Source organism: Malania oleifera, chromosome 7, assembly GCF_029873635.1.
Source record: "Malania oleifera isolate guangnan ecotype guangnan chromosome 7, ASM2987363v1, whole genome shotgun sequence".
Lineage (NCBI taxonomy): Eukaryota > Viridiplantae > Streptophyta > Magnoliopsida > Santalales > Ximeniaceae > Malania > Malania oleifera.
The window spans coordinates 14,640,793-14,656,872 of record NC_080423.1 but is presented as its reverse complement, the minus strand read 5'-3'; the positions used below and the strand labels follow the sequence as shown (position 1 = coordinate 14,656,872).

The 16,080-nt window shown below is 35.8% G+C and overlaps 1 long non-coding RNA gene across 1 annotated transcript; it reads right to left on the bottom strand.

Moving 5' to 3' along the window:
• Positions 1–15,058: 15,058 nt before the first annotated feature.
• LOC131160036 (uncharacterized) lies at positions 15,059–15,720 on the bottom strand. Its single transcript, XR_009137914.1, has 2 exons — positions 15,592–15,720; positions 15,059–15,465 (listed from the first exon to the last, which is right to left on the bottom strand). It is a non-coding gene; the product is annotated as an uncharacterized LOC131160036 (long non-coding RNA).
• Between the last annotated feature and the right edge of the window lie 360 nt (positions 15,721–16,080).

The following is a 16,080-nucleotide window of genomic DNA, read 5'->3' as shown; positions in this document are numbered from 1 at the left end:
ATGGTCTGATTGTACTGATTATGAGTTGTGACTTTAATCTGCATGAACTGCTGAAAGACATCCTCAAGAAACTTCTCCAGTGGAGCAGGTGTTGTATTAGATTGAAATCCTGAAAGTGCATAGCTCTGAGAGATCTGTTGTGGCTGATACTGATGCTGAAAGGCATCTGGATAATATGTTGGCTCATATGTACCTCCACCACTGATTGCTCTAATAGGTTGTACTGTCATGGGTGTCTGATCGTATCGTGTATTCCATTGTCGGACACTTTCAGTTAAGTAATCAAAGAATGATAGTGTCTGATCCTGTTCCTTGCTTAAGAGTTTTCCATTGCACATAGTTTGGACAAATTGTTTACAATCAGGAGTAAGAGCTGCATAGAAATAATTGACTAACCTATATAATTCAAACTCGTGATGTGGACAAGTGCTTAACAGATCCTTGAACCTCTCCCAGCAAACCCGAAAAGTCTTGTCACCCTTCTGCATAAACTGAACGATCTGTTCCTACAAAAATTGAGTTCTCTGTGAAGGACAAAACTTGTACAGAAATTCACGCTTCATATCAGCCCAATTAGAGATAGAGAGAGGTCTCAAAGAATTAAACCACATTTTCGTCCTATCTTTGAAAGAAGTGAGAAATAAATGAAGTCTAGTAAATTCATCAGTTCTGACATGAGAAAAAAAGATATTGCAAGTCAACTCAAACTCCATTAGGTGCCAATAAGGACACCCGAATTCCGTCCCGTAGAACTGAGGTATCAATGACTTCCTCCCACGTTGCATCATGAAATTAAGTTCATCATTAGGTAAAGCAGTGTAAGATGGTGCAGTGGTGCATGTGGGCTACAAAAAATCCATAAGCATTCGTGGTGCAGGTGCAGCCATATTTTCTTCAAAACTCATCATTTTTTTTTCTTCTTTTTTTTTTTCTTTTTCATGATAAACATTAAAATAACCAAAAAAAAAAAAAACACTAATTTGAAACTAAAACTGAGATTCCCCGACAACGACACCAAAAACTTGACTCACTCGAAAAATGAGTAGCTCGAAAGTTATCCCAAGTATAGGAGTTCAGTCATAAAATACTTAGCCCAAGGGTCAGATCATCTCCTTGGGGAATGTAGTTTAATTTCAAACTTAGTGTAATTCTAAAAGAAAATAAGAAAAGAAAGTTTTACTGAACATAGTTCAGATTCGGTTTCCTGAGATGTTTGAGATTTTGTGACGAAATTAAAATAACGTGAACTTTTATTTATGAACTTAAATTTAAAACATAAAATAAGAACCTAATACGCTTAGAATAACAAGAAACGAATGACGGTAAATAAATCATATTTAGATAATAAATAAATCCTACGTATGAAATTCTGGACAAAAGCCTAAAGATCAAAAATTTATTAATTAACTAAAGTATTCAACCATAAAATTAAACACCAACTAAACAATTGAACTTAACCCAATTAATTAACGTAAAAAAAATTAAACTTAACCCTATAATAGATTCAAATAAAAAAAATTAGCCTAAACTTAAATAACGGATTAACAAAACTTAATCGAACTTAATAAAATAAAATGCAATAAAAACTCAGACTTTAATTAACTGAACTTGAAATAAATAGAACCCAACAAAATTTAAATCCTATAGAAGATTTTTTTTTAAGAGACCAAACCGAATTTTAACAATGAAAAATAACCCAACCAAAATTAACTCTAATAATGATATTAAGTAAGAAGAGAAAAAAAAAATTGCATCTAATAATAATAACCCAACATAAATTTAAAAGCTCAGAAATTTAATTAAAATGCAACTAAAATTAACAATGATCAATCAAGTATTTAATTGCAAGAAAAAAAAAACTAGAGAACAAGAGAAGGAAAAAGAAATGAAGAGAGAGAGAGAGAGAGAGAGATAGAGAGATGAGGCCAAAGGAGGGAGGTTTCATGGCTGCCTGCTGCTTCTCCTCTCCTACGCACGGCTTCCCCAAGGCCCTGGTCAAGCTTCCTCCAAAAGAACTAAAAAACCAAATAAAAAAAAAAACCTACATAAGCTTCGACTTTTGACTTTTCATAAGCAACTAATAAATCCCACTCCTTTCACAGTTTGCCCCCAGCAACTTTGAAGACCCTCTCTTGCGTCCACTTGCATGGCCGGGTCACATCAAAACCCGGCCCACTTTATTTTTTTTTTTTTCTTATTTTTTTTTTTTCTTTTTTTGTTTCCCAGCGCACAAACTCAATTTAGGCCTTCCTACAACCTGTAACTTTCAAAGCTCAAAACATGAAAGTTGTAGAGCACTTTCTTAACTTTCCCCAGAATTTTGAATTGTCTCGATCGGAGCTTGAGCAAGAAAGTTATACCTAAAATAAGAAGTAGTGTCGATTTTTGCTTCCAATAATTGTCCTACGATAAAAAATACTAAAAATTCATAAATTAATCAATAAAACCCAAATATTATAAATAGAACGCAATGTTAAAATATTGAGAGTAATTAGGCATTTAATTAAAAATATAATTCTTAATGCATGAATTTAAATGTCTAATTACACAATTTAGGCGCATAATCAAGCATCAAGAGGTGGATATGTTTATTATGTAAGTTTTGTTTATGATTACTCATTGAAAGTACACATATACTTCATGCAATACAAGTCTAATATGTTTGTCAAGTTCAAGTTGTGGAAAGTTGAAGTGGAAAACCAGACGGGGAGGAGAATTAAAGGTCTCAAGTCAGACAACAGGACCAAGTACGCTGATTATAGGTTCATGGAATTTTGTGAGTAGCGGGGCAATAAGAGACATTTCACTATTCACTGAATACCTCGACAATATGGTGTGGCTGAAAAGATGAACCGAACGCTAGTTGAAAGAGCTTGGTGTCTCAAGCTTAATGCAGGGCTACTAAAGAACTTCTAGGTCGAAGCAATTAGTATGGCTTGCTTTTTGGTAAACCGATCACCAAAGGCATCACTAGAGGGGAAAGTGGCTGAAGAGGTATGGACGGGAAATGCAGTAGAATATCACGGATTCAAGGTATTCGGTTGTCCAGCCTATGTTCATATGTTCAGTAAGGAGAAATCAAAGCGTGATGCAAATTCTAGACGTAGCATCTTTTTGGGATATCAAAAAGGTGTGAAAGGGTACCAGTTGTGGGATCCAATGTCAAACAAGGTGGTGATTAGTAGGGATGTAGTTTTCAATAAGAAAGTTATGGTGAAGCGTACTCAAGAATTTGATGAAGAGAAATAGGAGCCTAAAACTGGAGCAAAGATGAACATTTTGTGCAGGTGGAGTTAGAAACTCGGGGCAATGACAATGATCTTGGTCCTATGGTTGCAGGGAGTTTTAGCTCAGGAACCAGCAAGTCAACAATATTCCTATACGGAAATCCAGAAGCACTATCAACCCACCGCCAAGGTATGGGTTTGAAGAGTTAGTATCTTATGCTTTCATTATCATTTGCATTGATCCAACTACATTTCAAGAGACACTGCATGGCAAGGAGAAAAGTAGGTGGATGGATGCTATGATTGAAGAAATGGAATTGCTGCACAAGAATCAAACTTGGGAGTTGGTGGAGCTCCTAAATGGGAAGAGGGTGATAGGTTTCAAATGGGTATATAGGAAGAATGAAGCAATTTCAGAAAAAGGAAGGAGAGAAATTTAAGGTACGGTTAGTGGCAAAAGGGTACTCATAGTAAAAGGAAATAGATTATGATGAAATCTTTTCACCTATGGTCCAACACACTTCCATCAAGGTAGTGTTGAGGTTAGTAGCTCATTATGATTTGCATTTGGAACAAATGAATATAAAGACAGCATTTCTCCATGGTGACTTGGAGGAATAGAATTATATGGTACAGCCAGAGGGATTCAGTGAACCAAGGAAAGAACACTTAGTTTGCAAGTTGAGAAAATCTCTTTACGGACTAAAACAGTCTTCAAGACAATGGTACAAAAGATTTGATTCCTATATGATCAAGATTGGTCATAGAAGATGTGAGTATGATTGCTGCATGTATGAATAGGCTTGATGATGCTTTTCTTATTTTCTTATTGTTGTATGTCAATGACATGTTAATAGGTATGAAAGATTTAACTGACGTAAATCAGTTAAAGGATCTGTTGCATAAAGAGTTTGACATGAAAGATCTTGGTCTAGTTGAGAAGATACTTGGAATGGAGATTTTTCGGGACAAGGAGGTTGTGGTTATCTCAGGGCGGTTATGTGGAGAAGGTGTTGGAAAGGTTCAGCATGCCTAATGCTAAATCGGTATTTACACCTCTAGCAAGTCATTTTAAATTGTCTACTGTTGAATGCCCAAGTACAGATGATGATATCCGGGACATGTCAAAGGTCCCCTATGCTAGCGTTGTAGGGAGTTTAATTTATATCATGGTGTGTACAAAACTAGACTTAGCACATGCAGTGAGTGTGGTGAGTAGGTTTCTTTTTAATCCGGGTAGACCGCATTGGGAAGCCGTCAAATGGATTTTTAGATACTTACGAGATAGTTCTAGTTATGGTATCATGTTTGAAAAGCAATAGGATAGTCCATCAGTTGTAGGATTTGTTAATGCTGATTATGCAAGGGATATGGATGACAAAAGGTTTACAACGGATTATGTCTTTACCTTTATGGGACGACCTATATGTTGAAGGTCCATAGTACAATCCCTGGTAGCATTGTTTACAATTGAATCTGAATATATGACAATTTCTAAAGCTGCAAAGAAAGCCTTATGGCTTACCGGTTTGGTCAAAGAGTTGGGTATATAGCAAAATGGGGTTGCGCTACGTTGTGACAACCAGAGTGTTATCTACTTAGCGAAAAATCAAGTGTACCATGCTAGAACCAAGCATATTGATGTAAGGTTCCATAGGGTCAGGGAATTGATTAGTTCAAGTGAACTTGTATTGGAGAAGGTTCACACATCTGAAAATGCAGCGCACATTTTGACAAAATCGGTTACTACTGAAAAGTTCAAGCATTGTTTGAACTTACTTCATGTCTCCAAGTACTAGAAGGAAAACGAACCCAACCTAACGCTCCAAGGTCAAGGTGGAGCAATGAGATATGTTTTCAGATTCTCCTAAGGGGCGTATACTCGCCAAGGTGGAGATTGTTGTGTTTTTGTGGCTCATATACTTTATGGAGTGCATAAACAAAGAAAGAAAACATATTTGAAATCACTTGTGCAAAAGAGTAGTAGTAAATTGTCGACTGATTGGCCAAATCAATCGACTGATTAATCTAAAATGCAGACAATTACATTCTGTCTGAATTAGTTGACTTATTGGCCCAATTAGTCAATTGATTTGCTCGGGGCAACGAGGCAAATTTCAAAATTTGAATGTGAGCGCTAATATGGTTGGGTCTTTGGAGGGAAGCCTCCGAAGTGTTTATAAATATGTCATTCCAGGTATATTCTGAGTGTGAAAATCATTGAATTGTATTGTATTGTGTTCTTTGACATACTCATTGTGAAAACCTTTGTCGATTACTCTTGTGGATGTAGGCTTTGCCGAACTACATAAATCTTTGCATTGTTACGTTTTGCTTTCAGATATACTGCTTGTGTGTGTTCCATATTCGTTCTTCATTGTTTGCTGTGTTTAAATTTCGTTGTGCAATTCAGAGTTCATATTCACAACACTTTTAATTTGAAATTGTGTAGATTTAGAAAAACAAAATACCCTAAAAACGATATTGATCAAGTTCTTTTCAAGTCCACGAAAAAATAAAATAAAATAAAAAAGATACAAACACGTGCGCACACACACACACAATAACCATAACTGCACAATAATTGTAATCATTTTCAATTATTTTATTATATACATTTTGCTTTCAAAAAGAAAATAACAAAAAAACAAAAGAAAGAGGAGAGACAAAATGTGCAGAGCTTATGCAATTTTTGCTATACATAATAACCATAACTACACAATGAACTCTTCACTCCATTTCTTCATATTTGCCACTCAAAATTTAAACAAAATGCAAGCATCTTATATGCACCAATTTATTTTTTGGTTGCACCATTTGGTCATTATTCAAGCAATGGCTAGCCAGCATGCATATTTAATTAGTTCCCTAATCAAAGAATGCTCCATTACTAGCAACAGCTAACTTGCTCGCAGCAGCAACTGTTGGGGTTGGTGCATCTGTGTAGAGCAGCTAGCCCATACTGGTTTTTACAGAACCTATCACAAGCTGACTTAGTACAGTGGACCATTTTGTGTTGCCTGCCAGGCCTCTTGCTAGCGCACGCTGTTGCAACTCCACCCACTGCCACCACAGTCCCTGCTCCTCTCCCAAACATCAAAATCAGAACGGCCAATTTGGAATTTGAAAAAAATTTCAACTTACAAATGTATGGAAGAGAAAATGAGGCAATGAGTCTGAGAGGCAGCTAAGCTATCTACTTACCAGATGTTGAAATGAGGAGCAACGATATGAGGAGAAGAAGAGGAGGAAATAATGTCTTCATGTTGGATGCTATGGCATAGCTATAAGTACCTTGACAAGCTGATGGTTGTGAAGATTACGCAATACTTGTGAAAGCTTTTATAGGCACCATGAATTTAATTTTCTATACAATTTTAGTAATCAAATCTTTCCAGCTTGTTTTATCCCATTTGCACGTGTGTAAGTAAATTAATAAAACACTAAAAGCAGATATACACATGAAACATATGTCATTTAAAATAGAGGTAAGCATGCAAATAATTATAATGAAAAATAAAAGCATACACATACGGAAATTAAAGTACAGTAATTTAAATGAGATAGGGAGAGAGTGACACATAATATTTGTTATTAAGGTTTGACAAATTGCCTACGTCCCCGCCTTGGGCATACCCCACTAGGATTCCATTAAACCTGCTCACTTAACCGGTCGGAACAGAAGCTTTTTACATCCTCTCCTTACAGGGCGAGGAAAACCCCAGCTCAATTGCTAGGCTGAACCGAACTAGTCTCACTTACGGGGCTGAGACTCCCTATTTCAATTTCGGGTTGAACCGAACCGGTCTCATTTACGCGGCTGAGACTCCCCAGTTCAATTCTAAGCTGAACCGAACCAGTCTCATTTACGGGGCTGAGACTCCCCAATTCAATTAATGGGTTGAACCCAACCAGTACATTAAATCCATTTTTGTACATGAAATTGCTTCTAAAAATACAAGCTGAGATGTAAACAATAAACTCAATAAAAACATGCACTCCAATGATATGAAATAATACTTAGGGAGTAAGGGTGCTTAACTATATTTAAACCCTGATAAAAGGTTTTCTCCAAAAAGATATTCCAATAATAATATAGGAGAACCTAGGATTTTGCTCTTTCAATAATTTTTGCACAAATAATATATATATATATATATATATATATATATATATATATATATATATATATATATATATATATGAGAAATATGTTCTCCAACCAAGATTTTTGCAAATAAGAGTACTTGGAGAATCTGGAGTTGATGTTCAAGGAAGTATTTGAGCAACAAATAATTTTCTCCAAAAAGATATTTATCAAGGAAATAATCCGGGAGAAAACCAAACTATATTCTCAAAAATGATTTTCAAAAATAACTAGCATATGGGAGTATAACATATGAATACGAAAATAAATGCCCAAAATAAATATATTCGCTTTACAAAATGATTTTGAAATGAATGGATGGAAAAAGTGTCGGAGAGTTTAGTTTGAAAAATTTTTCCCAAAGAATAAATTTTTGCGATAAAAATGGATTGGGGGAACTTTGATTAACAAAGGATTAGAGAGAAATTTAGAATTAATCAAAGTTACTAATCTGGAGTTATGAGGGGATATTTATAGAATTTTTGAAAAATCTGACTATTGGGGACACGCTCAGTATTTTGGAAAGGATTAATTAAATTTTAATGATGTTTTAAACCTTTTAAAAAATTCCAACCCGAGAGCACCGATCGACCAATGGAAGTTCGGTTGACTGAAGTCCTTGAAGTTCGGTCGCCTGGCATTAAATGAACGATGAGTTGGTCAACCGAACTTGTAAGTCCAAGGGCGATTTTTCCTTTTTGCAAGGTTCAATCGATCGGGGACATTTTGAACTACCTCGGTCGGTCAACCAGACCGTTGGGTTCCCACACATGCGAACTCGATCGACCAGGGCGTTGGTGTGTATTTTCTACATAGTCGACTAGATGGTCAACTATGTTGACTCCAAGGAAGTTCGGTTGACCAGGGTCAAATAAACTAAGTGAGTTCAGTCGACCTGACTATAGTCAAACTATTGACCTAGTCCGGGTTCGGTCGACTGGGAGCATTCTGTACATGGGAGTTCGGTCGACCGAACATGTAATTTTCATACATTTTTGTTCTAAATCCCTTGTATATTCACTCTATTCATATGATAATTAAATTTAAGAAGATAGGGCATATTTTTATGAAATATTCAAAGACCTAAGGTCAGTCTAAGGCCTTTGAGAAATAATGCTAAAAATTCCAACGTCGATCGAGCCCTAAGGTCATTCGGTCCCTATGGTCATTCTATGGTCATCTGAGCATTTAAAACATATCATGTAGAGCATGCATTATTATAGACCAAAGATAAAAATTAAATGCATATACAAATTAAAAACAAATGTCTTCTTCGTCTTTTTGTTCTTCCAACTTCATGGAATGCGCTTGAGTCTTTAAGTCCTACAGCCTTCCATCATCGTTTCCTTATGTGTGTGTTAAATTAATGGACCTGTTCACATGCTAAATACACACATAAGAAATATGTGCTTTTTCAGCATCAAAATAGGGATCAGACTCAAAAAGTCAACATACTCCTTACTGGTCTCGGTATCCACGTTAACTGACTTCTTTAACTCTGGGCTTACTTCCTCTTATTTTTCTTTGACCTCTTCTATCTCAGTTGTAACTTCAGGCATCAGGACAACTGTTCGTCTATTAGTGAGTATCTCAGGTTGGGGAACTTCTTTTCCACTTCTCGAAGTAATAACAACCTTCGCTGTCTCAAGAGAAACATTATGAATTTGTTGTTGTTGGTGCTAGTATTCTTGAGAATTAGGTTGAGGTTCTACCAGAAATTCCCCTTTTTGTAAGATATTCAGCTGTGTGCTCATCTCATTAATGGTGTAGCGCAATTCATTTATGGTCTGATTGTACTGATTATGAGTTGTGACTTTAATCTGCATGAACTGCTGAAAGACATCCTCAAGAAACTTCTCCAGTGGAGCAGGTGTTGTATTAGATTGAAATCCTGAAAGTGCATAGCTCTGAGAGATCTGTTGTGGCTGATACTGATGCTGAAAGGCATCTGGATAATATGTTGGCTCATATGTACCTCCACCACTGATTGCTCTAATAGGTTGTACTGTCATGGGTGTCTGATCGTATCGTGTATTCCATTGTCGGACACTTTCAGTTAAGTAATCAAAGAATGATAGTGTCTGATCCTGTTCCTTGCTTAAGAGTTTTCCATTGCACATAGTTTGGACAAATTGTTTACAATCAGGAGTAAGAGCTGCATAGAAATAATTGACTAACCTATATAATTCAAACTCGTGATGTGGACAAGTGCTTAACAGATCCTTGAACCTCTCCCAGCAAACCCGAAAAGTCTTGTCACCCTTCTGCATAAACTGAACGATCTGTTCCTACAAAAATTGAGTTCTCTGTGAAGGACAAAACTTGTACAGAAATTCACGCTTCATATCAGCCCAATTAGAGATAGAGAGAGGTCTCAAAGAATTAAACCACATTTTCGTCCTATCTTTGAAAGAAGTGAGAAATAAATGAAGTCTAGTAAATTCATCAGTTCTGACATGAGAAAAAAAGATATTGCAAGTCAACTCAAACTCCATTAGGTGCCAATAAGGACACCCGAATTCCGTCCCGTAGAACTGAGGTATCAATGACTTCCTCCCACGTTGCATCATGAAATTAAGTTCATCATTAGGTAAAGCAGTGTAAGATGGTGCAGTGGTGCATGTGGGCTACAAAAAATCCATAAGCATTCGTGGTGCAGGTGCAGCCATATTTTCTTCAAAACTCATCATTTTTTTTTCTTCTTTTTTTTTTTTCTTTTTCATGATAAACATTAAAATAACCAAAAAAAAAAAAAACACTAATTTGAAACTAAAACTGAGATTCCCCGACAACGACACCAAAAACTTGACTCACTCGAAAAATGAGTAGCTCGAAAGTTATCCCAAGTATAGGAGTTCAGTCATAAAATACTTAGCCCAAGGGTCAGATCATCTCCTTGGGGAATGTAGTTTAATTTCAAACTTAGTGTAATTCTAAAAGAAAATAAGAAAAGAAAGTTTTACTGAACATAGTTCAGATTCGGTTTCCTGAGATGTTTGAGATTTTGTGACGAAATTAAAATAACGTGAACTTTTATTTATGAACTTAAATTTAAAACATAAAATAAGAACCTAATACGCTTAGAATAACAAGAAACGAATGACGGTAAATAAATCATATTTAGATAATAAATAAATCCTACGTATGAAATTCTGGACAAAAGCCTAAAGATCAAAAATTTATTAATTAACTAAAGTATTCAACCATAAAATTAAACACCAACTAAACAATTGAACTTAACCCAATTAATTAACGTAAAAAAAATTAAACTTAACCCTATAATAGATTCAAATAAAAAAAATTAGCCTAAACTTAAATAACGGATTAACAAAACTTAATCGAACTTAATAAAATAAAATGCAATAAAAACTCAGACTTTAATTAACTGAACTTGAAATAAATAGAACCCAACAAAATTTAAATCCTATAGAAGATTTTTTTTTAAGAGACCAAACCGAATTTTAACAATGAAAAATAACCCAACCAAAATTAACTCTAATAATGATATTAAGTAAGAAGAGAAAAAAAAAATTGCATCTAATAATAATAACCCAACATAAATTTAAAAGCTCAGAATTTTAATTAAAATTCAACTAAAAATTAACAATGATCAATCAAGTATTTAATTGCAAGAAAAAAAAAAACTAGAGAACAAGAGAAGGAAAAAGAAATGAAGAGAGAGAGAGAGAGAGAGAGATAGAGAGATGAGGCCAAAGGAGGGAGGTTTCATGGCTGCCTGCTGCTTCTCCTCTCCTACGCACGGCTTCCCCAAGGCCCTGGTCAAGCTTCCTCCAAAAGAACTAAAAAACCAAATAAAAAAAAAAAACCTACATAAGCTTCGACTTTTGACTTTTCATAAGCAACTAATAAATCCCACTCCTTTCACAGTTTGCCCCCAGCAACTTTGAAGACCCTCTCTTGCGTCCACTTGCATGGCCGGGTCACATCAAAACCCGGCCCACTTTATTTTTTTTTTTTTTCTTATTTTTTTTTTTTCTTTTTTTGTTTCCCAGCGCACAAACTCAATTTAGGCCTTCCTACAACCTGTAACTTTCAAAGCTCAAAACATGAAAGTTGTAGAGCACTTTCTTAACTTTCCCCAGAATTTTGAATTGTCTCGATCGGAGCTTGAGCAAGAAAGTTATACCTAAAATAAGAAGTAGTGTCGATTTTTGCTTCCAATAATTGTCCTACGATAAAAAATACTAAAAATTCATAAATTAATCAATAAAACCCAAATATTATAAATAGAACGCAATGTTAAAATATTGAGAGTAATTAGGCATTTAATTAAAAATATAATTCTTAATGCATGAATTTAAATGTCTAATTACACAATTTAGGCGCATAATCAAGCATCAAGAGGTGGATATGTTTATTATGTAAGTTTTGTTTATGATTACTCATTGAAAGTACACATATACTTCATGCAATACAAGTCTAATATGTTTGTCAAGTTCAAGTTGTGGAAAGTTGAAGTGGAAAACCAGACGGGGAGGAGAATTAAAGGTCTCAAGTCAGACAACAGGACCAAGTACGCTGATTATAGGTTCATGGAATTTTGTGAGTAGCGGGGCAATAAGAGACATTTCACTATTCACTGAATACCTCGACAATATGGTGTGGCTGAAAAGATGAACCGAACGCTAGTTGAAAGAGCTTGGTGTCTCAAGCTTAATGCAGGGCTACTAAAGAACTTCTAGGTCGAAGCAATTAGTATGGCTTGCTTTTTGGTAAACCGATCACCAAAGGCATCACTAGAGGGGAAAGTGGCTGAAGAGGTATGGACGGGAAATGCAGTAGAATATCACGGATTCAAGGTATTCGGTTGTCCAGCCTATGTTCATATGTTCAGTAAGGAGAAATCAAAGCGTGATGCAAATTCTAGACGTAGCATCTTTTTGGGATATCAAAAAGGTGTGAAAGGGTACCAGTTGTGGGATCCAATGTCAAACAAGGTGGTGATTAGTAGGGATGTAGTTTTCAATAAGAAAGTTATGGTGAAGCGTACTCAAGAATTTGATGAAGAGAAATAGGAGCCTAAAACTGGAGCAAAGATGAACATTTTGTGCAGGTGGAGTTAGAAACTCGGGGCAATGACAATGATCTTGGTCCTATGGTTGCAGGGAGTTTTAGCTCAGGAACCAGCAAGTCAACAATATTCCTATACGGAAATCCAGAAGCACTATCAACCCACCGCCAAGGTATGGGTTTGAAGAGTTAGTATCTTATGCTTTCATTATCATTTGCATTGATCCAACTACATTTCAAGAGACACTGCATGGCAAGGAGAAAAGTAGGTGGATGGATGCTATGATTGAAGAAATGGAATTGCTGCACAAGAATCAAACTTGGGAGTTGGTGGAGCTCCTAAATGGGAAGAGGGTGATAGGTTTCAAATGGGTATATAGGAAGAATGAAGCAATTTCAGAAAAAGGAAGGAGAGAAATTTAAGGTACGGTTAGTGGCAAAAGGGTACTCATAGTAAAAGGAAATAGATTATGATGAAATCTTTTCACCTATGGTCCAACACACTTCCATCAAGGTAGTGTTGAGGTTAGTAGCTCATTATGATTTGCATTTGGAACAAATGAATATAAAGACAGCATTTCTCCATGGTGACTTGGAGGAATAGAATTATATGGTACAGCCAGAGGGATTCAGTGAACCAAGGAAAGAACACTTAGTTTGCAAGTTGAGAAAATCTCTTTACGGACTAAAACAGTCTTCAAGACAATGGTACAAAAGATTTGATTCCTATATGATCAAGATTGGTCATAGAAGATGTGAGTATGATTGCTGCATGTATGAATAGGCTTGATGATGCTTTTCTTATTTTCTTATTGTTGTATGTCAATGACATGTTAATAGGTATGAAAGATTTAACTGACGTAAATCAGTTAAAGGATCTGTTGCATAAAGAGTTTGACATGAAAGATCTTGGTCTAGTTGAGAAGATACTTGGAATGGAGATTTTTCGGGACAAGGAGGTTGTGGTTATCTCAGGGCGGTTATGTGGAGAAGGTGTTGGAAAGGTTCAGCATGCCTAATGCTAAATCGGTATTTACACCTCTAGCAAGTCATTTTAAATTGTCTACTGTTGAATGCCCAAGTACAGATGATGATATCCGGGACATGTCAAAGGTCCCCTATGCTAGCGTTGTAGGGAGTTTAATTTATATCATGGTGTGTACAAAACTAGACTTAGCACATGCAGTGAGTGTGGTGAGTAGGTTTCTTTTAATCCGGGTAGACCGCATTGGGAAGCCGTCAAATGGATTTTTAGATACTTACGAGATAGTTCTAGTTATGGTATCATGTTTGAAAAGCAATAGGATAGTCCATCAGTTGTAGGATTTGTTAATGCTGATTATGCAAGGGATATGGATGACAAAAGGTTTACAACGGATTATGTCTTTACCTTTATGGGACGACCTATATGTTGAAGGTCCATAGTACAATCCCTGGTAGCATTGTTTACAATTGAATCTGAATATATGACAATTTCTAAAGCTGCAAAGAAAGCCTTATGGCTTACCGGTTTGGTCAAAGAGTTGGGTATATAGCAAAATGGGGTTGCGCTACGTTGTGACAACCAGAGTGTTATCTACTTAGCGAAAAATCAAGTGTACCATGCTAGAACCAAGCATATTGATGTAAGGTTCCATAGGGTCAGGGAATTGATTAGTTCAAGTGAACTTGTATTGGAGAAGGTTCACACATCTGAAAATGCAGCGCACATTTTGACAAAATCGGTTACTACTGAAAAGTTCAAGCATTGTTTGAACTTACTTCATGTCTCCAAGTACTAGAAGGAAAACGAACCCAACCTAACGCTCCAAGGTCAAGGTGGAGCAATGAGATATGTTTTCAGATTCTCCTAAGGGGCGTATACTCGCCAAGGTGGAGATTGTTGTGTTTTTGTGGCTCATATACTTTATGGAGTGCATAAACAAAGAAAGAAAACATATTTGAAATCACTTGTGCAAAAGAGTAGTAGTAAATTGTCGACTGATTGGCCAAATCAATCGACTGATTAATCTAAAATGCAGACAATTACATTCTGTCTGAATTAGTTGACTTATTGGCCCAATTAGTCAATTGATTTGCTCGGGGCAACGAGGCAAATTTCAAAATTTGAATGTGAGCGCTAATATGGTTGGGTCTTTGGAGGGAAGCCTCCGAAGTGTTTATAAATATGTCATTCCAGGTATATTCTGAGTGTGAAAATCATTGAATTGTATTGTATTGTGTTCTTTGACATACTCATTGTGAAAACCTTTGTCGATTGCTCCCATGGATGTAGACTTTGCCGAACTACATAAATCTTTGCATTGTTATGTTTTGCTTTCAGATATACTGCTTGTGTGTGTTCCATATTCGTTCTTCATTATTTGCTATGTTTAAATTTCGTTGTGCAATTCAGAGTTCATATTCACAACACTTTTAATTTGAAATTGTATAGATTTAGAAAAACAAAATACCCTAAAAACGATATTGATCAAGTTCTTTTCAAGTCCACGAAAAAATAAAATAAAATAAAAAAGATACAAACACGTGCGCACGCACACACACAATAACCATAACTACACAATAATTGTAATCGTTTTCAATTATTTTATTTTATACATTTTACTTTCAAAAAGAAAATAACAAAAAAACAAAAGAAAGAGGAGAGACAAAATGTGTAGAGCTTATGCAATTTTTGCAATACATAATAACCATAACTACACAATGAACTCTTCACTCCATTTCTTCATATTTGCCACTCAAAATTTAAACAAAATGCAAGCATCTTATATGCACCAATTTATTTTTTGGTTGCACCATTTGGTCATTATTCAAGCAATGGCTAGCCAGCATGCATATTTAATTAGTTCCCTAATCAAATAATGCTCCATTACTAGCAACAACTAACTTGCTCGCAGCAGCAACTGTTGGGGTTGGTGCATCTGTGTAGAGCAGCTAGCCCATACTGGTTTTTACAGAACCTATCACAAGCTGACTTAGTACAGTGGACCATTTTGTGTTGCCTGCCAGGCCTCTTGCTAGCGCACGCTGTTGCAACTCCACCCACTGCCACCACAGTCCCTGCTCCTCTCCCAAACATCAAAATCAGAACGGCCAATTTGGAATTTGAAAAAAATTTCAACTTACAAATGTATGGAAGAGAAAATGAGGCAATGAGTCTGAGAGGCAGCTAAGCTATCTACTTACCAGATGTTGAAATGAGGAGCAACGATATGAGGAGAAGAAGAGGAGGAAATAATGTCTTCATGTTGGATGCTATGGCATAGCTATAAGTACCTTGACAAGCTGATGGTTGTGAAGATTGCGCAATACTTGTGAAAGCTTTTATAGGCACCATGAATTTAATTTTCTATACAATTTTAGTAATCAAATCTTGCCAGCTTGTTTTATTCTACCTGAGAAATAAAAAAGGGTAATGAATCTATTGTTTTAGCCACACTCGTGCTCAATATTTATCTATTTAAGGAACTTCAATGAAAGAAATTATAAATGAGAAGGATTTGTATATTTGTACCCTACTATGAGTTATTGCGTTAAAAATTTTAAGGGTAGAATATATTCACCTCCCTGAGAATTAGCAAAAAGATAGACAATGTCACAGACCTTTCCGAAGATTTACCCAAAAAAAGGACACAGATTTCCCCTCAAAAAACTTGTATTTTTAAAAAATACAAT